Source organism: Chelonia mydas, chromosome 1 (assembly GCF_015237465.2).
Source record: "Chelonia mydas isolate rCheMyd1 chromosome 1, rCheMyd1.pri.v2, whole genome shotgun sequence".
In the NCBI taxonomy this organism is placed as follows: Eukaryota; Metazoa; Chordata; order Testudines; family Cheloniidae; genus Chelonia; species Chelonia mydas.
The window spans coordinates 108,645,201-108,665,727 of NC_057849.1; the positions used below are offsets into that span (position 1 = coordinate 108,645,201).

Consider the following 20,527-nt stretch of genomic DNA (forward strand, 5'->3'; position numbering starts at 1 on the left):
GGTAGCTAAGAATGTGGCTCTGGAGGCGGAGGAAATGGCTGAGCAGACAGACGCCTTGTTTAACATCCCGTTAACCTCCACCCCGACCCGTGTCACACTACCGGTGTCCTTAAGATTGCCAAGGGTCTCTGGAAAAATCCGTCCTCCATCCCTCCCACCTCAAAGACGGCTGAAAAGAAGTACTTTGTTCCAGCCAAGGGGTTTGAGTACCTCTATATCCCCCTGCCCCGGGTTTGCTGGTGGTCTCTGTGGCCAGTGAAAGAGAAAAAGGGGCATACCAGTTTGACTCCCCAAAATAAAGAAGCCAAATGGTTGGATCTGTTTGGGAATAAGATGTATTTGATGTGCAGTTCCAGGTGGCAAACCATCAGGCCCTGGTTGGGCTGGTACAACTTTAATTTATAGGACTCCCTCCATAAGTTCAAGGAGTCCCTTCCACAGGCGTTGGCCCAAGAATTTGGCACCGTGATGGAGGAGGGCACTGTGGCTGCCAGGTGCTCCCTCCAGACGGCGTGGGACATGGTGGACTCGGCAGCCCAGATGGTCGCGGCGGTGATGAGGCACAGCTCCTGGCTTCAGACTGCAGGTCTCTCCCAGGAAATGCAGACCTCTAGCCAAGACCTCCCATTCAATGGTAACAGTCTTTTTTCAGAGCAGACTGATGCAATGCTGCATTGACTGAAAGACACTAGGGCCATCTTCGCTCACTGGGAATGCATGTGCCACAGCCTGCGAGGAAGCAGTTCTGGCTGCCCCCTCTGCCTAAGCCTTGGCAGTCTCGCCTGGGACCTGCAAGAAGAAGGGACAGAGATGCTAATTTCAGCTGCCATTGCCCTTCTTCCTCCTGCTCACCCAAGCAGCCCAGTCCGGCAAAACATTCTGGGGACCAGAAATGCTTGTTTTGAGAGTGTGGTTGAGAGCGACACCCCAGTCACTGTCCAGGATCCACCCCACTCTTAACCATCTGCATCCCTTTTGTTCAGCCTGGTCCAAAGTCACTTTGGACCGTTGCGTGCTGGACATAGTGTCTCACGGTTACACCCTTCAATTTTTGGCCGCCCCTCCCTCCCAGACCCCATCCTTCCCATACCTCTTCAGGGACCCTTCTCATGAGTAACTCCTCGTTCAGGAGATCAAGAACCTCCTGCACATGAGGGCGATGGAAGAGGTCCTGCGGAACATAAGTGGAAAGGTGTTCTACTCCCACTACTTCCTAATCCCAAAGGCAAAAAGGGGCCTCAGACCAATTCTGGACCTGCAACACCTCAACAAGTCTCTCAAAAAGTTGAAGTTTTGCATGGTCTCCCTGGCCTCCATTATCCCCTCCCTGGATTTGGGAGACTGGTGTGCCGCCCTCGACTTGAAGGATGCCTAATTTTCACATCTTAATATTCCAAAGTTACAGGCATTTCCTCCAGTTTATAGTGGGTGAATACCATTTCCAATTCACAGCACACCCCTTTGGCCTCTCATTGGCTCCAAGGGTTTTTACCAAATATACGGTGCAGGTGGCCACTTACCTCAGACTTTGCGGGGTCCAGGTCTTCCCATATCTTGATGACTGGCTCAGCTGGGGTAGGTCCTGGAACCAAGTGCAGAGAAGCCTCAATCTGGTGTGTTCCACCTGCCATGACCTGGGGCTGTTGATAAACGAGAAAAAAATCCTCCTTAAGGCCGGTTCAGTGCATAGAGTTCATAGGAGTGGTTCTTGACTCCATGTGAGCCAGAGTCTTCCTCCTGGAGGTGCATTTTCAGACCACGTGAGGAGCTGCCCTCCCATGTGAGGAGCTGCCCGCTCACCACAGTTCACACCTGCCTGCGATTGTTCGGCCACATGGCTGCCTGTACATATGTCGTCAGGAATGCCCAGCTCCACCTCCGGCCTCTGCAAGCGTGGCTGGCGTCAGTCTACACCCCCAACAGATATGATCTAGACTGGGTGGTCAGGGTGCCAGATCACAACCTGTCATCCCTGGATTGATGGTTGGACGCTGAGTCAGTATTGCCGGGAGTCCCCTTCACAACCTGTCCCCATCATTGACCCTGGTCTCCAATGCTTTATACCTGGGCTGGGAAGCCCACCTGGGCAAGTTGAGCACCCAGGGCCAATGGGTGCGGGATGATCTGGCCCTCCACATCATCATCAGGGAGTTCAGAGTGGTTTGCATGGCTTGCCAGGCCTTCTTGCCCCACCTGAGGGGCAAGGTGGTGCAGGTCCTCACAGACAATACCACCGCGATGTATTACATCAGACAGGGCAGAGCCAGGTCGCCAGCCCTCTCCAAGAAGCTCTCAACCTTTCACATTTCTGTGTGCAGCATGCCATTCAGCTGGTAGCCGTGCACCTGCCCGGCGCTAAAAATGTGCTAGCAGATCACCTCAGTAGAGCTTTCTTGTCTCGCCACAAGTGGTCGCTCCATCCAGAGGTGGCCAGTCTGATGTTCCAGAAGTGGGGGACTCCCCAGGTTCATGTTCCACCAGAACAGGAAATGCCACGTGTTCTGTTTGTTTCAGAGGATGGACAGAGGTTACCTGTCAGATGCTTTCCTACTTCTGTGGTCAGGAGCCCTGATGTATGCCTTCCCGCCAGTGCTGTTGATCCACAGAGTCCTAGTGAAAAATCAAGCGGGACAGGGTGAGGCTTATCCTGATAATCCCCGAGTGGCTCGCCAGCACTGGTTCGGCATGCTGCTGGATCTTCCGCCTGCAGAGAGTGTCTGAGCTCAGGCACTTACGTCAGAACCACCCTTTACAGTGTTCTACAAGGACAAGCTCTTGTTGCAGCTGCACTCGGTGTTCCTGCCCCGGTAGTTTCCCAGTTTCATGCCAGCCAGGACGTGCTCTTACCAGTCTTCTTTCCGAAACCACATAATTCCAATGAGGAGCGCAGGTTACACGCTGTGGATGTCTGGAGGGCGCTGCCCTTCTATATCAACAGGACACAGCTGTTCCATAAGTCATCGCAACTGTTCGTTGCTGTGGCAGACAGGATGAAAGGTCACCCAGTGTCTGTTCAAAGGATTTCATCCTTGATCACAGCCTGCATCCGATACTGCTAGGAGCTCGCATGCGTGCCTCCACCGATGATAGTCAAAGCACACTCACCTAGAGCACAAGCATCATAAGTGGGCTTCTTGGCTAAGGTGCCAATCCAAAAGATCTGTAGAGCTTCTACCTGATCGTCTGTTCACATCACATTACGCATTGACTCAGCAGGCCTCTGACAATGCTGGCTTCGGCAGAGCAGTGCTGCAAGCTGCAAAACTGTGAACTCTGAGCCCACCTCCATTGGCATTGCTTGTGAGTCACCTAGAATGGAATGGACGTGAGCAAGCACTCGAAGAAGAAAAAACAGTTACCTACCTTTCATAACTGCTGTTCTTTGAGATGTGTTGCTCATGTCCATCCCATTACCTGCCCTCCTGCCACTCTGTTGGTGTTGCCAACAAAAAGGAACTGAGAGGGCGTAGGGTCAGCGGCGCCTGATAAACCAGCGCATGAACGCAGCACTCTAGGGGGCACCACTGCCGACCATACAGATACTGCTAAGACAAAAATATCTGACAACTGTGCACATGGGCGCGCGCACACCGAGAATGGAATGGACGTGAGCCACACATCTTGAAGAACAACAGTTATGAAAGACAGGTAACCATACCTTTTAATGAATATATGGTAGACTTATATTCTAATTTTGTACACACCCTGTGCATACATCTTGCAAGAATATTAATCTGTTAGTTACTAGTTTTCCAATCATATTTTACATGACACCTTTTAGATGCAGTTATAACCATAGTAAGTTGGGGTACAATGTGTTGGTCAGGCTAGCTGAAACTCATTACTTGATAACGGTGAGCCCCTTACCCTCTAGCACTGGGATGCTCTTAGTCACACACACCCCTGTTGACAACAGGGGGCGCTACTACCTCTGAAATATATCTTTACTGGCTCCTTGTGGAGCAGATCACTGTCATACCAGTAAAAAGGGTCCACAGTAATTATTTGCAATATACAGCAGTTTATCGAGAAGGAATTACGCAAGCGGTAAAGGGTTTTGGCTACTCTGTCTAGCAGCGTTGCTTCTTCGAGTGTCCATTAAGGAATCCCAATCACAGTAATTTACTTTGCTTGATTCTTATACTCTTTTTCCTCAAAGGAGTCATATGTCTTAAAAGCATGCCCAGTGGGCGTGTGGTTACTAATTTTTACCTAATTAGTGTTTTAGAAGAGGGGCTGGGGGTGGTGGTACCGAATGAAGATCACCCCACGTTTACTCACTCATCAGTCACTCACTCTGGCTCTCTGCTCGGTGTCCTTGCTGTAAGGTCGCTACAATCAGGTGGACCCGTGCTCCATGCTGGAACTTTATGCATGTGATATTTATTTTTGCATGGGCCCGTATTTGCCGACCAATAGGTTCAATATCGATCCTACATGCAAACCTGGCCAGTTCTTTAATCAAATTTGCTTCTGCTTAAAGGGAACCTGCTCCAAGGATCCTCTGCTGCCATTCAGCCATGTTTAAGTCATGTCAAGTTATGTTCACACCCTTCATTCAGTATGGCCACACCATACTGGCACCATCCCAACACCCCCTTACAAAACTGCAGGAAGGTTAGCCATTGGCTGACCCAGAGGCAGTAGGTCAGAACCCTGTTTCCTGGATAGGGCATCACCTTTGTCTATTACATCTCCATGGTACATCCAAGGTAATCCATAATTTGACCTACTGAGGAGGAGTTGTTGTTTCACAGTGATATTAAGAACAAGTGTATTCTTAATTTCAAACAATATATTTCATCACCTTTTAAATACATATCATGACACCAGTGTGATGTGTAGTGAATATGTCAGGCCTGACAAGTTGCTGAGACAGAGTTGTGAACCACAAATAGACTTCTGTGTTGCATGTGCACAAGTAGCTTCCCCAAAGACCTTACAGGATTAGGAAAAAGGAGATAGCATTTTTTTGGCTGCTCCTGGCTGTCCCACCATGCAGGATTGGAACACACATGACAAGGGAATAGTTTTCTGTATAAAACATCAGACTAGATCTAATTCTTTGCATCCCTAAACTGGTGTTGATTTGGGTAGAATACAAATTCACCATGATTTTGGAAGAGTTTGGGTTCCTAACCTGTTTTTACATCAATATGGATGTCAGTCTTGCTCCTTCTGTACAGTCTCCAATGCCTTGACTGAACCCACTAGTGCTATAATCCCCTCCTTTTTTGTTGCTGCTCTCCCCAGTAGATTCCAATATGTAGTTCCAACCAATGTTTTCCTATTTTTTCTGCTATAGCAGGTTTCCCTCCTTTTTTGGCGACTTCTCTTACAATAGTGGAGAGTCTCTTTACATCACTCCACTGGCTTTTTCATAGGATCATAGAAGGGAGCAATGAAAAAGACTGACTTGATCCCTGAGTGTATCCCCATAAATCCAGGATACAGTCCTCCTAATAATGGCATGATGTGTCACTCATGCTGCACTTCATCACAGCCAAAAGGCCAATATAATGGTAGCAAACTATTGCTCGAGGCCAATATTTTCAAACCTGAGTGCCTAAAGTTAGGTTCCTGAATACAAGACTTCACTTTCAGAAATGCTGAACACCCCAAGTTCCATTTAACTCAGTGGGAGTTGCAAGTGATCAGTATTTTAAAGTCAGGCCATGTGTACACACACACACACACACACACAGATCAATATGCATACACATGTATTAGGGCTGTCGATCAATCACAGTTAACTCATGCAATTAACTCAAAAAATTAACTGATTTTTTTAAAATCGCAATTAATTGCACTGTTAAACAATACCAACTGAAGTTTAATATTTTTGGATGTTTTTCTACATTTTCAAATATATTGATTTATATTACAAAATAGAATACAAAGTGTACAGTACTCACTTTATATTAGTTTATTACAAATATTTGCATTGTAAAACAAAAGAAATAGTATTTTTCAATTAATCTCATACAAGTACTGTAGTGCAATCTATTGTGAAAGTGTAACTTAAAAAAAAAATCTACATTTGTGTTTGTTACATAACTTCACTCAAAAACAAAAATGTAAAACTTCGGCATCTACAAATCCACTCAGGCCTACTTCTTGTTCAGCCAATCTCAAAAGACAAACAAGTTTCTTTAGATTTTCAGGAGATAATGTTGCCTGCTTCTTATTTACAATGTCACCTGAAAGTGAGAACAGGCATTTACATAGCACTTTTGTAGCCGTTGTTGCAAGGTATTTAAGTGCCAGATATGCTAAACATTCGTATGTCCCTTCATGTGTCAGCCACCATTCTGGCAGACATGCTTCCATGTTGGTGGTGATCGTTTAAAATAAAATAATGCGTTACTTAAATTTGTGACTGAACTACTTGGGGGAGAAATGTATGTCCCCTGCTCTGTTTTACCCACATTCTGCCATATATTTCATGTTATAGCAGTCTCAGATGATGACCCAGCACATGTTCATTTTAAGAACACTCACTGCAGATTTGACAAAACACAAAGAAGATACAAATGTGAGATTTCTAAAAATAGCTTCAGCAGTCCACCCAAGATTTAAGAATCTGAAGTGCCTTCCAAAATCTGAGAGGGACGAGGTGTGGAGCATGCTTTCAGAAGTCTTAAAAAAGCAACACTCCGATTCAGAAACTACAGAACCTGAACCACGAAAAGAGAAAAATCAACCGTCTGCTGTTGGCATCTGACTCAGATGATGAAAATGAACATGCATCGGTCCACTCTGTTTTGGATCATGATTGAGCAGAACCCGTCATCGGCATGGATGCATGTCCTCTGGAATGGTTGCTGAAGTATGAAGGGACATAGGAATCTTTAGCACATCTGGCACGTAAATATCTTGCAACGCTGGCTACAACAGTGCCATGAGAACACCTGTTCTCACTTTCAGGTAATATTGTAAACAAGAAGTAGGCAGCATTATCTCCTACAAATGTAAACAAACTTATTTGTCTGAGTGATTGGCTGAACAAGAAGTAGGACTGATTTGACTTGCAGATTTTAAAATTTTACATTGCATTCAAAAACAAAAGATTTTTTTTTTTTTTTACATAGTTCTACATTTGTAAGTTCAACTTTCATGATAAAGTGATTACACTAAGGTACTTGTATTAGGTGAATTGAAATATTATTTCTTTTGTTTTTTTACAGTGCAAATACTTGTAATCAAAATATATATATAAAGTGAGCACTGTATACTTTGTATTCTGTGTTGTAACTGAAATCAACATATTTGAAAATGTAGAAAACATCCAAAAAATTTAAATAAATGGTATTCTATTGTTTAACAGTGCAATTAATCATGATTAATTTTTTTAATCGCTTGACAGCCCCGATTTTTTTTTATTTATTTATATATATACACACACACACACGTGTGTGTGTGCGCGCCTGTGCAGGGGTGCGTGTATATAATATATGCAACAGCACATATGCAGGAGTAGTAGCAGGCTGGCTGCAGCTTTCCATCTCCCAGAATAAAGCAAATAACCTCTCCGCATTCAGTTTCTGAAAGTGACAATCCAAACAAAGATTTGGAATGAAGTGAGAGCTATTGGGCCATGCAACTAAACTGATGTTTTACTGCATATCTGTTTTTAAAATTCATGCATGTATATTGCTTTTTGTTAGTGAAATGAGGTCAGGAAAGGCATTTAATGGCAGTTTTCACCACTAGGTTTTGTTCTTGAAACTAATCAGTTTATTGTAACCCACTGATACATTTGAGTGAATTGTTCATTTGATTCCTTCACCCACCAGTGCACTTCAATACAATCCGAGGTAATGTCTCTTATTTCATTAGGGACTTGCTTGGGCACCAAAGCAGTCTGGTGAAACACCAGGGTCGTCCATCTATAACAAGTTAAATCTTCAACAGCACCTTCTTGATGGAAACTAATTTACTGTAGGCTAGAATGTTTATAGGCTATTCTAGTTTCTCTGATTCATTCACCCTTGAATTACTCAGCTTTAGAGTAACCCTGAAATCAAGAGCCTCCATTATTAATGGAGAAACTGCAGGTATTTCCAGTGAATTCTCAGGATTCACATTCTGTTTCTTTGTAGCACCCAGTACAGAAGCTCAAAGGCTAATGTTTTCACCCCCCAGAAAGAAGGATTTCTAGTGCCTTCTAACCCTGAGTGTCATGTTTGTACAGCACACTAGTACATTGTTGAATAAAAAGGCAGACTAGTGTCATGATGAAAATAAATGTTGTGCACATCTTGCTTAAACATAGAACATTATCGCCTGAGATCCCTATGAGCAGGATTGTCTGTGAGGTCACTTGTTTTTCCCTCTCATTTTGCTGCCTTGCAGTGATTGTAGCGGCTAATGCATCTTTTGTCTAGTGCTGCATTATCCAGGTTTCTTTTGCTTTTATTTTGTTACTTTCAGCTTTTATTGTTTAATCAAAAATAATTTGACACCACTTTATCATTTCTTATAAAATCATATCACTACTCCAGATCAGTTCACAACTTAATGAAAGAGAAATTGACAATATTTTAAACTATAAACATAGAATTGTAGGAGTGGAAGAGACCTTGAGGGGTCTTCTAGTCCAGTCTCCTGCACTCAAGGCAGGACTAAGTATTATCTAGACCATCCCTAACAAGTGGTTGTCTAACCTGCTCTTAAAAATCTCCAATGACAGAGAGCACAACATCCATAGGCAATTTATTCCAGTGCTTAATCACCTTGATAGAAAGTTTTTTTGAATGTCTCACCTAAACTGCCCTTTGCTTCTTGTCCTATCCTCAGAGGTTAAAGAACAACTTTTTATATGTTTGAAAACTTATGTCTTCTTCTCCAGACTAAACAAACCCAGTTTTTTCCCCCCCAATCTTTCCTCATAGATCATGTTTTCTAGACCTTTAATCATTTTTATTGCTCTTCTCTGAACTTTCTCCAGTTTGTCCACATCTTTCCTGAAATGTGGCGCCCAGAACTGGACAGAGTACTCCAGTTGAGGCCTAATCAGTGCAGAGTAGAGCTGAAGAATTACTTCTTGTGTCTTGCTTACAAACACTCCTGCCAATAAATCACTGTGGACGGTCATTAACATTGACCCTCACATCCTCAAGTGTTTCAACAAAACAAAGTCTTTCCCACGAACCTTGGTGCTTATTTCATGAAAAACTGATTGTTGCTTTTTGTTGCTTAATTTTCCTGTTACTCTTTTCTCCTGTGTACTATGAATTCTCTCTAGTATATTGGCTCTCCACTGGCTAATAATTACAGGTTCCAATAGTAGTGTGATAATGCTGTACAGTTAAGGTTGTATGGCAGATGGGCAGTTTCTGGTTTTGGACGAGATGTAAATAATAAAAATTAGTTCTGCAGACTTCAGACATAGGACAAACATTTCTTATAATTTCCCTTGAAAACAAAACCTTGATATCACAAAATGTAAGCTGTTTTTTATTCCGATCTTTCTGTTTTGTAGTCTATATGCTATCCATTCTTGGCGTGTTGGGCTAGGCCTACTGATTTCAGCAAGCATTGTTTACTTCAGGCTTACCTTGCAACCAGCCAAGTTTCACATGGAATGCAAGGACCTTGTCAAGGTTCCTTCCCCACTCTGAACTCTAGGGTACAGATGAGGGGACCTGCATGAAAACCCACCTAAGTTTATTTTTACCAGCTTAGGTTAAAACTTCCCCAAGGTACAAACTATTTTACCTTTTGTCCCTGGACTTTATTGCTACCACCACTCCAAGCGTCTAACAAATATAACCGGGAAAGAGCCCATTTGGCAACGTCTTTCCCCTCAAAATTCCCCCAAGCCCTACACCCCGTTTCCTGGGGAAGGCTTGATAAAAATCCTCACCAATTTGTATAGGCAAATACAGACCCAAACCCTTGGATCTTAAGAACAATGAAAAAGCAATCAGGATCTTAAAAGAAGAATTTTAATTACAGAAAAAGTAAAGAATCAGCTCTGTAAAATCAGAATGGTAAATACCTTACAAGGTAATCAGATTCAAAACAGAGAATCCCTCTAGGCTAAACCTTAAGTTACAAAAAGACAAAAACAGGAACATACATTCCATTCAGCACAACCTATTTTATCAGCCATTTAAACAAAACAGAATCTAACGCATATCTAACTAATTGCTTATTAACCCTTTACAGGAGTTCTGACCAGCATTCCTGCTCTGGTCCCGGCAAAAGCAACAACACAGTCAGAGAGAACCCTTGGTTCCTCCCCCCCCTTCCAACTTTTGAAAGTATCTTGTCTCCTCATTGGTCATTTTGATCAGGTGCCAGCGAGGTTATCCTAGCTTCTTAACCCTTTACAGGTGAAAGGGTTTTTCCTCTGGCCAGGAGGGATTTAAAGGTGGTTAGCCTTCCCTTTATATTTATGACAGACTTACAACAAGACTTAACAGACACAGATCACACTAACAGAACTTCTTTCTTAGTTGTATAAGCACCTTATTAATATTACTAATTCCAGCATGCCTTTAAAATGTATGCTTTTGGAATTGTACCACCTGGATTGCCAAAAACATAAATATACTTTTAAAATGCATTATAACATCATACACTATACTTCTAGAATATAGTTTCTTACTCCTTCCCTGTGTAACTAAGCCTTATTTTTACATTTTTCTTCAGATGGAGGCATTCTCCAAACTTCTAATACATTTAATTGCTCTTTTCCATTTCCGCAATGTCCTTTTTGTGATGATAATAAAAAGGAGTACTTGTGGCACCTTAGAGACTAACAGATTTGAGCATAAGCTTTCGTGAGCTACAGCTCACTTCATGGGATGCATGCAGTGGAAAATACAATGGGGAGATTTATATACATAGAAAACATGAAACAATGGGTGTTACCATACACACTGTAACGAGAGAGTGATCACTTAAGGAGAGCTATTCCCAGCAGGAGAGCGGGGGGGGGTGCCTTTTGTAGTGATAATCAAGGTAGGCCATTTCCAGCAGTTGACAAGAACGTGTGAGGAACAGTGGGGGGTGGGGGAAAAACATGGGGAAATAGTTTTACTTTGTGTAATGACCCATCCACTCCCAGTCTCTATTCAAGCCTAAGTTAAATTGTATCCAGTTTGCAAATTAATTCCAATTCAGCAGTCTCTCATTGGAGTCTGTTTTTGAAAGTTTTTTTGTCGAAGAATTGCCACTTTTAGGTCTGTAATCAAGTGACCAGAGAGATTGAAGTGTTCTCCAATTGGTTTTTGAATGTTATAATTCTTGATGTCTGATTTGTGTCCATTTCTTCTTTTACATAGAGACTGTCCAGTTTGTCCAATGTACATGGCAGAGGGGCATTGCTGGCACATGATGTCATATATCACATTGGTAGATGTGCAGGTGAACGAGCCTCTGACAGTGTGACTGATGTGATTAGGCCCTATGATGGTGTCCCCTGAATAAATATGTGGACACAGTTGGCAACAGGCTTTGTTGCAAGGATAGATTCCTAGGTTAGTGGTTCTGTTGTGTGGTTGCTGGTGAGTATTTGCTTCAGGTTGGGGGGCTGTCTGTAAGCACGGACTGGCCTGTCTCCCAAGATCTGTGAGAGTGATGGGTCGTCCTTCAGGATAGGTTGTAGATCCTTGATGATGCGCTGGAGAGGTTTTAGTTTGGGGCTGAAGGTGATGGCTAGTGGCTTTCTGTTATTTTCTTTGTTGGGCCTGTGCTGTAGTAGGTGACTTCTGGGTACTCTTCTGGCTCTGTCAGTCTGTTTCTTCACTTCAGCAGGTGGGTATTGTAGTTGTAAGAACGCTTGATAGAGATCTTGTAGGTGTTTGTCTCTGTCTGAGGGGTTGGAGTAAATGCGGTTGTAGCGTAGAGCTTGGCTGTAGACAATGGATCATATGGTGTGGTCTGGGTGAAAGCTGGAGGCGTGTAAATGGTCTCTAAGGTCCCACAAGTACTCCTTTTCTTTTTGCAAATACAGACTAACATGGCTGCTACTCTGAAACCTGTCATTTTGTGATAATGTAATACATACTTTGTTAGGTGATGAAGATCCTGTCCCTTTTAAAGTCTACAGAATTGTTGCCATTGACTTCAGTGTTGTCTGGTTTACTCCATCCTCTTCTTATTGCAGCTTAACGGAGATTTTGGTGAGATTTTGACTTCTGTTTCACATGCTGCAGACATCTGCATTGAGATATCGGGCATATCTACAGTGACTTTGTCTGTTCACCTGAGAGATCACAGTTAATGCAGAAACCTCCTTGTACAGTTATTGCTTCTTCCTACATGATTTACCTTGCACTCTTCTCTGTCAAATTTTATCTGCTGTCTTGTTGCCTAATTTTTATTATTTATAGAGAGATTTATGATGCACCATTGGCACATAGGGTCTCTGGATACATTTATAATATAAAACAATACTTTCTCCCAAAGGCAGCTACAATCATCAGCCACCTGCTGATTAGCCACTCTCCAGGCTTGAAAACATGGCACTCTAATCCAAACTCATGAAAATGCATGGGTAAACAGGCCAACTTTGCATCAGGCTTTGGTGGATTAACAGAGGAAGTTAGTTCTAGATCTGAGGCCTCCCCACTGGAAAGACTGCTGCCTGTCCCCTATACCTCAAAGCTAAGGCCTGGCAGCAAGAGTACATCAGCTGCTTTCAAACAGTTGGATGGCAGATTGCATGCTCATAAACAGCCAAACAGGCTGCAGGTCACACCCTGAGTGTCTGTGTACAGCTGCAGGACTGGTCCAGCAACTCTGCTGTTGTTGACCAGTGAGTTATAAGTTTTCAAATGATACCTCACAAGCCATATTTTGTACATAGATTATTACAATAGTGCATAAGGTGTGAATACAGACATGCATTTGGTCAAAATTGGGGAAAAATCATCTCCATAAAGATAGAAAACTAAGAAAAAAGGCATTTATCATTAAATAAGCCCCTTTTACAAATATTGCCACTAATGCTAATTATTCTATCTGTTCTTCCAAGTGAAGTTTTCAGTAGAAGTCCTGCTGAATCAAATAGTTTTCAATCTTTGTATTGCTTTGTTGTTTATTACTTGTATTGGGGTAGTGCATAGAGGTTCCCATCAGGGCCTAAAGCCCCATTGTATCAGGCACTTTACTTGCATATAACAACAACAGACAATGCCTGCTGCAAAGAAGTGAAATAGCAAATATCTTATTAAAGTCCCTCTCACACTACAAAACCTTTTTTGATATCTTTCTTCTCTGCTATTTCATATCTTCTTTAACTGACCATCATTGGGGTAATAGAAGATCCACCTGCTTACTCATGAGGTTTTTGTGCTATACTGAAATATTTCTAATTATTTGTTGACATCCTCGTTTCTTTTTCTTCGTTGATTCTGTTATTCTTATGCATCATCCATATCCAGTCTATGGATTTTAATTTCTTTTCCACTCAGCTTGTTTCAAATTAATTGCCTCATTTTCAAAAATCCCCCATCTTGTACTTGTCATAGCGCTACCCTTTCCTATAGGATAGCATAAGATGATAGCAGGTGTGAATTTATATTATGATTACCAATGCACAATGACTCAATCGCTCACTCCTGTCCCAGCTCCAGTTCAAGAGCTTTTGTCTTCCAGAACAAGCTTTTTCAAGAAGAAATAATTTGATAGAGATTTTCTGTAAACTATTCCCTGATAGCACATTGAGTCATTTCAGAGTAGGAGAGTGTATGGACAATTATGAAAACATCTGTAAATTCCATACCTGTGCCACTCAAATACTAAAATTGGTCCCTGGTGCCTCCTGCAACTAAGGAGTGGAGGGTGCAAAGAATGCCTGTGTAGCTGTTTACTAGCCAGAGGAGCAGCTTGAGTGAACACATGCTGTCCAGTCATAGAGGTTATATTTTTTAGGCTCTGGAGACCTTAGTACATTCTGGAATGCTGTTACCATGAGGTTGGAAATTTTCAAAATGAACATGTGATCTAGTAATCAGACATTTAAAACAACACTATTGGGGAAGGGGGTAGGGAATAAGAAGCCTGGAACACAGGCTGTTGGGCAGGAAGACTGGTTTGAGAAGTATGCACTTTCTGAGCTACCCAGACATGCTCAGGGCCCCTCTCCTGACACATTCAGTACGTAGTTTTCAAATATTCATAAACCAATATGTTCAAGCTTATGAAAAACATGTACTCTTTAATGAAGACTTTCACTTACATTCAGCAGAGTTGGGACCTTTAGAGCTACAGCATCGCCCTCTACCAGTTGAGCTAACAGAGTAACTGGTAGTAGGAGAAGGGTATCCTCTCTGTAGACCTGCCACTAAGGGGAATGCAGTCACACATTTTCCAGCAGGATTCATGGATATTTGTGAGACAGCAAGTGAATGGCGAGTCTCAATGTCTTAACGCTCCCCTCCAGAATCTGGAATTTATCTAGTGGTTACAGACCCTTCTGCTCCTATCCCTCCAGCCTCTCCTGCTCCTATCCCCAGGTCTTGCCCTGTCCCCCGCCACCTTCAGCTACCCCCCTTGGCTCCTGCCTGTTCCCTTCTCCAACTCCTGTCCCATCCTTTGCCCTGCCCCTATTCCCCACCGTTACCTGACTCTTGTCCATATTCCCCTCCTTTGCAGCTATCACCACCAATCCCTAGCGCCTTACCGCAATTTCGTTTCTGCCCCCCTCAGAATTCCATTTGTCATGGCCTGCATCTCTCCCTCCTCTCCATCTGAGATCTTAATCTCTGCAGGTCTATCACTCCTCAGTGCCTGGGCACTAGCAGGAGGCACTGAGAGCAAAGGTGAAAATTTCCCTGTTCTTAGTTCTGGTGCCCAGTGCCATAGCAGCCCCAGTTGCCAGGTGAAGCAATTACAAGGAATTTCAGCCCTTTGTCCTGGATTGGACTATGGTCAGTAGCTGTGTGAGGATGCCTTTTGGTTGCATGAAGGAGCTGTGAGGAGGTAGAGCTTGCTCAGTGCAGGTGGGACCTTCAGGGAGTTTAGCTGGCAAACTCTAAGAATCCTCTGCTGAGCTTGTGCAAACAGATTTTTTGGAGGCTTGTAACTTTCCCAAATGTAGTGAATTTTCATGTGGAGGGCAAAAGGCTGACACTTGGATAAATATCAAATTTCAAGTCCCTGCTCCAAAGCTGGGAGGCACTAGAGCATCAACAAAAGTCATGGGCAGTAACATGGACAAAAAAATATTTTTCCCTAATCTCACTCCTGGAAAGGGCTACACTATTTTAGCTGAAAGGTTCTTAAAATATTCAGCCTGAGGCAAACATCTGGCATGGAAAATATCAACCTGCACAGTTTAAGTTTGGCAAAGTTACAAGCAAGTGTAAGAAAGATAGGGTACAATAAACCTCCGTTAAACAGATTACTCATACCACCTTTCTTAGGGTTCTTTGGATACCAATTGCTTAACCAAAGAAGACAAACTACAATTAGATTTGATTTTATAGAGTTTTATCATCTGCCCTTAACAATAATAATCGATAGTATAGGATAAAAGAAAGCAAAATAGCATTGGATTATTATTGGACTAATATATACTAGAAAAATTGGTAAACATGATAACCATCCAACTTTTAAGAATCACATCACACAGCCATAAAAGAATACAACATTACCATTCAACAATTATCCTGAGAAAGTGACTTTGTTTGGAATTTTGAGTGAGTGCCTCAGAACAGATCCTCACTTGTGCCAATTAGTTATAAACTCCAGTTATTTAACACAGCACAGGAAAACACCCAAACCTAACGCATAAGTCAGTGTGGTCAATTACTCACATGCCACTTCACCTAGATTGCCTTCCCAATGGATCTATAGTCAACCCTTTTAACCTATACCCACCCATATCACATTAGCCCCAGGATATGGTTAACACTCTTAAATATCTAACACTAACACCTATATTTTATTCACAGATTCTATAGACTGAGTACAATTCATGAGATTTTCCACACTTAATCTTATTTTGTATCCGTATATACTGTGATAAAGCTCTGTCCTTGTCTCCGTGGGTCCTGCATTTCCTGGCAGATTTTGCTAGCCTCAGAGGCTCACTGTGTCTCTCCACATAACCCTTCTCTCTCTAGGGACAAGGGCCATTCTACTGAGCCATTTGCATCCTAAGCTAGTGAGGGAGATGAGGAGAAGCTATCCTCCCTTGCACAGTCTCGGTTGTCTCCCAGTCTCAGTGATTAATTGCAGGGGGGCGGGGGGAGACAAAGGGGGAGCTCAGGCCTGCTCTCTACTCCAGGCTCTAGCCCAGGGACCCTAATAGTATCAGCTATGATAGCTGACCTTTTAGAAACATGACACATACACTTCCCTGGGCTACTTCCCCACAGCAGCCCCCCACTTTCTCAAGCTCTACTTCATCCTTACCTCAGGGCCTCCTTCCTTGTACCTAATATAGTGTGTACTGCTCAGTCTCTCCAACAGCACAACTTCCTCCCACAGCTCCTGACATGCACGCCCACCTAACTAACTGGGAGGCTTTTAACTAGTTTCAGCCAGTCCCTGATTGGCTTCAGGAGTCCCACTCAATCTAGAATTCTCCCTGCCTTCTGGAAAGTTCTTAATTGGCCCCATGTGTCTTAATTGACCTGGAGCAGCTGCCATTTAACTTATCCTGGTACTAAGGATTTGTTTAGCCTGGAGCTAATATATCTATCTCCCACTACTTTTCTATAGCCATCTGGCTTTGCCCCGTCACAATACCTAGAACTCAAAATGCACTATCTAACCATTAATTTATAATTGACACATGGACAGTGTGTCACAATCCTAGTTAACAATAGTAACTGATTCAGTTTTAAACTTCCTCTATAACAGTCTTGATTGGAACTTGTTACCAAACAAGAACAACACTGACAATCCTTAAAGCACCTTCACAAACATGTACACTTCTCTGCTAATTAGGCACCTGATTTCAGGCAGTGCTCAATTGACTGATCTGGGTTGCCACACAAGAGAAAGTCTGTATCAACCAAACTTTGATCAGCCATTCAGCAAAGAGAGATACTATTCACCAGGAGTTAATCCTGCAAACACACACTTGCAAGCTACCTGAACTGCTGGGAAAAAAAGACAGTTAACGTTACCTATTCAAGATAGGTACTTGGTAACCCCAGGAGGACTTCCAGATAGCCCAGGACCTCAGTCTTCTCCCTTTGCTTTCTGAAAGTAGAGGACCCGATGTGCTGAATGAAACAGGTCATTTTATCCTGTTCTGTTGGGCAGCATAACTTCTTCCTAGAGAAGCTGGTGTATCTCAGGGTGACCCATACTCTAATGTAGACTTGAAATGTCCAACCCAAATGAGTGTTGTCTCCCATCATCCAGGAAGAGAATGAGGCATCATTTTTGAGTTCTTACAACTGGCTTTTGAAAATTCCAGTCTTTTTGTGTAAAAGACCTTCTCTCATACCAGTTTGTGGAAGAACAGGCCTGAGAGCAGCTCTGATCATGGGAAGTATTAGGCAATCATAGCTACAGGTGGTGCTCCCTATAATTAAAAACAGAAAACTTCAGCCCCAAAGCACACTCTTCAGAAAAGTTATGAGTGGCTGAGTGTGGGTTAGAATGGAAACCAAAAACTTATCACCATGTGTCCATTTGTTCAGCTATATAGAGAGAAATTTAAACAAAAAATCCAGAAGCCTTTCAACAATTTTAAGTTTTGGTCGGACTTTGAGTCAAAAAACCCCATGATTGTCTTCTCCCACTGAACATACTAGGTGAGTCCTGCTGGTTCAGTGGTTTCTCTGGCGCATTGAAGTGTGTTGTAACACAGCAGGTGCGGTCACAGGCCCAGCAGCAAAGCAAGGGAAAAGGAAGTTTGCACGGAACTAAGATCTTTTGTGTAACGAAGGAGAAACTACAGCGATTGTCAGCTCAGTGCAGCGCGGGTGGATGAAGTGGACAGACTCCTATTGCGAGCAGGGCTGCGAACAAGAGACTGGGACTTATTCCCCGCGTGCTCGGTCAGGGCTGGCTGCGTGACCTCAAGCAAGTGGTCGAGCTCTCCCGCGCCCCAGCCGCCGCCTGCCTGCCGGTCGGTCCCGCCCCCACAGCGGTGCGGGAAGGCAGCTTATGTTCCTGCCCATTGTTCGTATTCGTGTCACCGACGGAGCCCCCCACCCCCGCGACTGGAGGCGGCTGCATTAAAGGGCTGACCCAGGTGCGCCAGCTGCCACGTCTCGCCGCAGAAGAGACCCGCTACCCCCGGCAAGTGCCTGAGCAACGGGCCGTCTGGAGAGCGCCCCGGCAGTGGCTACGGCTCGCGGCTGCTCCCGCCAGCCCGCCGGCTAGGGGGCTGTACGGGGCGGAGTTGCTGCGCTCGGCCAGGCGCCTCCTGGTGCTTCCCCGCCCACGCCCCGCCTGTGCTGGGAGGGGGCGGGCGGGAGCGGCGCTTATCTCTCCTCCCTCCCCCCCCCGCCGCCTGCAAAGGGCAATCGTTGGCAGCGAGGCGTGGGCCGGCTTTGTGCGCGGCGCTCAGCCCCCCGCGGCAGCACTCGCAGCGCTCCCAGGTGAGTGTGTCCGGAGCGCGGCCCCCTCCTCGTGCGCCGGACTTGTGGCTGGTCCCCTGGGGAGCAAACAGCGGAGCCCCCCCCCCCCCCCCCCCGGCCCAGGTCTGCTTGTGGCTGCACAGAGCAGCCTGGGGAGTTGAAGCCCCTCCCTTGGCTCCCCTCCGTGGGGCAGGATCAGCCGCTGCAGGGGTCCCAGCTCCCGGCAGGCGCGCAGTGTGCGAGGCGCGGGCGAGGAGACGCGCGCCGAGGTCTCTTGCCTGAGTCCGGCCCATTCATTCCCTGGCAGCGCGGCAGAAGCCTGCAAGTGCCCCAGCCCGGGCCGCGCTGCCCCTTTCGGGGCTAGGGGCGCTGCGCCTTCAGCTGGGCTGCCCGGGCTGAGCTGTAGCTTGGGACCAGGGCTGGGGCTGGCGCCACATCTCGGGTTGTGGTGTGGGTTAAAGCAGAGCTGTGGGGATAGTTCCGGGCTGCTGGGAAAAATCCGCTACGCGATTGTCAAACTCCGGGTAAATCTGATAGCTATTGCAGGGTGTCGTCTCTTCAGGCTGCATTAGAAATGAGTGAGAGTGCTAGGGAAAAAACAAACCTTGTATTGCTTTTTCCGTAGTTGAAAAGAATAAAGAATTTTTCACATCAGGAGGCACTTAAATTAACATTTATATTTAAAAACCTCTCATTCGTTGTGTTGCTAATAATACCTGGTATTATTAAATGGGAAATAGTCTTTTTTTTAATTACTTCTTGTGCTGTTTACATTTTATATTTCACTCAGTTTGTTTGGTCTCTCAAAATAGATTAGCCATCCTTTTATTTGTAGTCCTTTTCTAATGAGTAGTTCATTCTGGTTTCCATTTGGGAAAAGGGTTATTTACAATCCAAAGATTACAAGGAAAGATGTGTTTAAAAACATCTTTTACTGACATTTTTAAAAATAATGGAAACATTTCTTCTGTTAGGTTTTGTTAAAGATTTGCAAGCCCTACACTTTGGGGACTATATAGATCTAACAGTGCCTCTTTTAAGGCCCCAATCCTGCAAGTAATATGTAACTGAACGAAAGTTCTGTAATGCCAGTGAGTTCAGTGGAATCAGCATTGCCAGCTCTTGCAATGTTTGGCTTGTGTCATAAAGCCCCAGTCCCTGAATTCATTAAGTTCATAAGGTTATGTAATAATCTCAGCTTTTATTTATTTTTTAAGTAAATTTCTAGCCCATATTATTGCAAAGGAAAGGTTGAAAATGTGAACCATGAAGGCAAATAAATAGAACCCAAAGTTTACTATTTAAACACAATCTCATGGTTTTTAAGCCAGTCTCATGAGGTTTTTGAATGGTTGGGGCTGACTACTGGAAGTACTTGAATACATAAGATTAATCACATGGCTGTTTGCAGAGTCAGAGTATGTGTTAGTACTGACTAAGCTTTTTTGATTACAAGTACAATGTGACTATTAAACAACCAGGAACAACTGTCATGACAGACAAAATATATTGCTAATGTCAAATACTGTATTAAAAGACAAAACCAACTACTATTGATTTAGTTCACAACTCAGGAACACACTTGAGCACTGTCTTAAATCTTGTTTATTTCAATGGGATTTAACCTCATGTTTAACTTTAAGAATATGCTTGTGTTCTTCCTGAACTGGTATGCTTTGCTGACTCAAGAATCTACTGTACAAGAACAATTGAGCATTCATAGAAACTCTTTTATTGACTTCTGTATCTGTGGTGGAAGAAGGGCCCACCTATGCAACACTGAAGAAAGTTGAATGTGTGAGTAGTTGGGGGAGGAGGGGGACCCACATGAGATACTAGGGCGGGCACGGCCAAACTGTGGCTTGTGAGCCGCATGCATCTTTTACAGTTAAAGTACGGTTTGCGGCGCTCTCTTCTCCTCTCCCCGCGGCCCCAACCTCCTTTCTCCTCCCAGCAGACTGAGAGGGATTGGGCGGCAGGACTTGTGGCTTCTGCCCTGTGGGGAGTATGGTCTTGGGGCTTTAGCC

At 44.1% G+C, this 20,527-nt stretch overlaps 1 protein-coding gene and 1 long non-coding RNA gene across 3 annotated transcripts in view; one reads left to right on the forward strand and one right to left on the reverse strand.

The window, feature by feature from the left end:
• Positions 1–324: 324 nt before the first annotated feature.
• On the reverse strand, positions 325–16,431 carry LOC122463822. Its single transcript, XR_006287447.1, has 3 exons — positions 16,375–16,431; positions 1,521–1,640; positions 325–789 (listed from the first exon to the last, which is right to left on the reverse strand). It is a non-coding gene; the product is annotated as an uncharacterized LOC122463822 (long non-coding RNA).
• Positions 16,432–18,320: 1,889 nt separating this feature from the next.
• MCF2L (MCF.2 cell line derived transforming sequence like) overlaps positions 18,321–20,527 on the forward strand; it is a 268,042-nt gene continuing 265,835 nt past the window's right edge. The window contains exon 1 of one of the 2 annotated variants that reach the window (XM_043535854.1): positions 18,321–18,521. The gene's annotated coding sequence lies outside the window, so the exon portion shown is untranslated. The remainder of the gene's footprint in view (positions 18,522–20,527) is intronic. The other variant, XM_043535846.1, reaches the window with a different exon arrangement.